This window comes from Rana temporaria, chromosome 13 (assembly GCF_905171775.1).
Source record: "Rana temporaria chromosome 13, aRanTem1.1, whole genome shotgun sequence".
Lineage (NCBI taxonomy): Eukaryota > Metazoa > Chordata > Amphibia > Anura > Ranidae > Rana > Rana temporaria.
Genome location: NC_053501.1, coordinates 102,698,201 through 102,702,439, shown reverse-complemented (window position 1 = coordinate 102,702,439; position 4,239 = coordinate 102,698,201).

Genomic DNA, 4,239 nt, shown 5'->3' with positions numbered 1-4,239 from the left:
ACACAGCAATCAGTGCATTTAGATAGCAATGATCGCTGTATAAATGACAATGGTCGCAAAAGTGTCCCATGTGTCCGCCACAATGTCGCAGTTCCGATAAAAATCGCCGCCATTACTAGTAAAAAAAAAATATTAATAAAAATGCCATAAAACTATCCCCTATTTTGTAGATGCTATAACTTTTGTGCGAATCAATCAATGTACGCCTATTGCGATTTTTTTTACCAAAAATATGTAGAAGAATACGTATCGGCCTAGACTGAGGAAAAAAAATGTTTTTTTATATATTTTTTAGGGATATTTATTGTAGCAAAAAGTAAAAAATATTGCTTTTTTTTTCAAAAAAACGCAGAGGTGATCAAATACCACCAAAAGAAAGCTCTACTTGTGGGGAAAAAAAGGACGCCAATTTTGTTTTGGTACCAGGTTGCACAACCGCGCAATTGTCAGTTACAGAGACACAGTGCAAAAATCGCACAAAATAGCCTGGTCATTTAGCAGTCAAATCTTCCAGGGCTGAAATGGTTAACCACTTGCCGTCCGCCATCCGACGGAGACTCTTTACCACGTGATCAGCCGTGTTCAATAATGACTGATCACAATGTAACCAGCTGTTGATCAGCTTTTACTCACTCACGCGAGTAGAGGAGAGCCAACCAGCTGCTCTCCTGACAGGGGGGGGGTCTGTGCTGCTCGATTATCAGCACAGCACCCCCCCCTCGGATGCCCGCCCAGGACCACCAGGATAGTCACCACACTAAACCACCAGAGAATGCCAATCTGTGCCCAGACAGCTGTCAATCAGTGCCCACCCACAATGCCTACCACTGCCATTGCCACTAGGCATGCCTACTAGTGCCACATATCAGTGCTACGTATCAGTGCCCATCATTGTCACCTATCAGTGCCATCCATAAGTGCCCATCAGTACAGCCTTTCAGTGCCCATCATTGCCACCTATCAGTGCCATCCATAAGTGCCCATCAGTACAGCCTTTCAGTGCCCATCATTGCCACCTATCAGTGCCATCCATAAGTGCCCATCAGTACAGCCTTTCAGTGCCCATCATTGCCACCTATCAGTGGCATCCATAAGTATCCATCAGTACAGCCTGTCAGTGCCCATCAGTGTTGCCTATCAGTGGCAAACAAAATGATAAAAATGTTGTTTGGGTAAAGTGTAGCATGACCGCGCAATTATCATTTAAACAGCGACAGCGCGGAAAGCTGAAAATTGGCTTGGGCAGGAAGGTGTTTAAGTGCCCAGTATGGAAGCGGTTAAAAGAGGCACATCTAAGTATGCAGACATCCAGGGTAAAGCTATCCACATAGGCCATCCCCCGCACTGCCATTGAGTCATCTCTGCCACGCTGCGCTCCACGAGCGGTTCAAGCCTCGCTTTCAGATCGATCTACTGCAGGGTAGTCTTCCCGGTCACGATTGCAGACTGACAGCGGTGAGAGCCGGTGGTGCGGGGGATGGTCTATGTGGACAGCTTTACCCTGGATCCCTGCATACTTCGATGTGCCTCTTTTAATCATCAACCATGTGAGTTGCTAAATGTTGTACCTTCATTAACCACTAAAGGACCGGACCAATATGCTGCTAAATGACCCATGGGGTTTTTACAATTCGGCACTGCGTCGCTTTAACAGACAATTGCGCGGTCGTGCGACGTGGCTCCCAAACAAAATTGGCGTCCTTTTTTTCCCACAAATAGAGCTTTCTTTTGGTGGTATTTGATCACCTCTGCGGTTTTTAGTTTTTGCGCTATAAACAAAAATAGAGCGACAATTTTGAAAAAAATTCAATATTTTTTACTTTTTGCAATAATAAATATCCCCAAAAACATATATAATTTTTTTTTTCCTCAGTTTAGGCCGATACGTATTCTTCTACCTATTTTTGGTAAAAAAAATAATCGCAATAAGCGTTTATCGATTGGTTTGCGCAAAATGTATAGCATTTACAAAATAGGGGATAGTTTTATTATTATTATTTTTTTTTTTACTACTAATGGCGGCGATCAGCGATTTTTTTTCGTGACTGCGACATTATGGCGGACACTTCGGACAATTTTGACACATTTTTGGGACCATTGTCATTTTCACAGCAAAAAATGCATTTAAATTGCATTGTTTATTGTGAAAATGACAGTTGCAGTTTGGGAGTTAACCACAGGGGGCGCTGTAGGAGTTAGGGTTCACCTAGTGTGTGTTTACAACTGTAGGGGGGTGTGGCTGTAGGTCTGACGTCATCGATCGAGTCTCCCTATAAAAGGCATCACACGATCGATGCAGCCGCCACAGTGAAGCACGGGGAAGCCGTGTTTACATACGGCTCTCCCCGTTCTTCAGCTCCGGGGAGCGATCGCAAGGGGGCGGCTAGAAACGAATAGCCGCGCCCTCGTCCCGGATCGCTCCCCGCGGGTTTCCGACCACCGCATCTAGCGGGGGGGGGGGGGAGTCCCGATCGGACCCCCGACCCACATCTAGGCAGGGACGTACAGGTACGCCAATGTGCCTGTACGTGCCATTCTGCCGACGTACATATACATGCAGCGGTCCGGAAGTGGTTAAATGTAACCATATTACTACACTTAGAGGCGCCTGTTGGATTTTGCTTCTAATCCCCTTGTGGAGGCTTCCATTTGTGGATAGACATTTTATGGTTACACAACCTATCACATTGCTATAATCTTTTTATATGGACTATAAACTGAAGGACGTAAAAATAAATGATTGTGGAACTAATCATTTAAGTTTCCATTATTTCTTATGGAGAAATTCGCTTTGATATACAAGTGTTTTGGATTACAAGCATGTTTCCAGAACAAATTAAGCCCGCAATCCAAGGTTTCACTCTATATTTATAATTCTGTTATAAAAACATATCTTAAAATATAAATACAAAAATGAACTTTCATAAATTTAGGCCAAAATGTATTCTGCTACATGTCTTTGGTAAAAAATAAAAAATAAATCACAATAATTTTAAAAGCTATAGCATTTACAAACTATGGGCCAGATTCACATAGAACTGCGGCGGCGTAACGTATCGTAGATACGTTACACCGCCGCAAGTTTTCATCGCAAGTGCCTGATTCACCAAGCACTTGCGTGAAAACTTACGCCGGCGGCCTCCAGCGTAAGCCCGCGTAATTCAAAGGGGCGTGTGCCATTTAAACTAGGCGCGCTCCCGCGCCGGACCTACTGCGCATGCTCTGTTTTGAAATTCCCGCCGTGCTTTGCGCGAAGTGACGTCGTTTTTTCGAACGGCGACGTGCGTAGCGTACTTTCGTATTCCCGGACGTCTTACGCAAGAAGAAAACATTTTTAAATTTCGACGCGGGAACCACGGCCATACTTTATACAGCCCATACGTGTGCTGTGTAAAGTTAGGGCAGGTCAAACGACGACTAAAATTGCGACGGGAAACTAGACTAGCGACGACGTAGAGAACGCGAAAAAACGCCGTGGATCGCCGTAAATACTCATTTGCATACCCGACGCTGGAATACGAAGCAAACTCCCCCCAGCGGCGGCCGCGGTACTGCATCCTAAGATCCGACAGTGTAAAACAATTACACCTGTCGGATCTTCTGGCTATCTATGCGTAACTGATTCTATGAATCGGTCGCATAGATACTCTGAGAGATACTCCGTCGTATCTCCGCTGTGAATCTGGCCCAATGTTATGTACAGTATCTCAGAAAAGTGAGTACACCCCTCACATTTTTGTCAATATTTTATTTTATCTTTTCATGTGACAACCCTGAGGCCGGGGTTCACACCTATGCGAATCGGTTGCGGCTTAAACCGCATCCAATTCGCATAACATTATAAAAAACATAGGGCCAGATCCACGTAGATAGGCGTAAATTTAAATGGGCGTAGCGTATCGTAGTTACGCAACGCCGCCGCAACTTTGAGAGGCAAGTGCTGTATTCACAAAGCACTTGCGTCTAAAGTTATGGCGGCGTAGCGTAAATGTGCCGGCGTAAGCGCGCCTAAATCAAATGAGGAACAGGGGGGCGTGTTTTATGTAAACTAAGCATGACCCCACGTAAATTACGCTTTTTTCGAACGGCGTATGCGCGGGCATGCTCAGTATCACGTCGAATTTTCAAATTAAATTACGCCCGCTCAATGCCTAGACGACGTGAACGTAATTTAGGCAAAGCCCTATTTGCGAACGTTTTACGCAAACGACGTAAAACGTAAAAAATTTGACGCTGGCC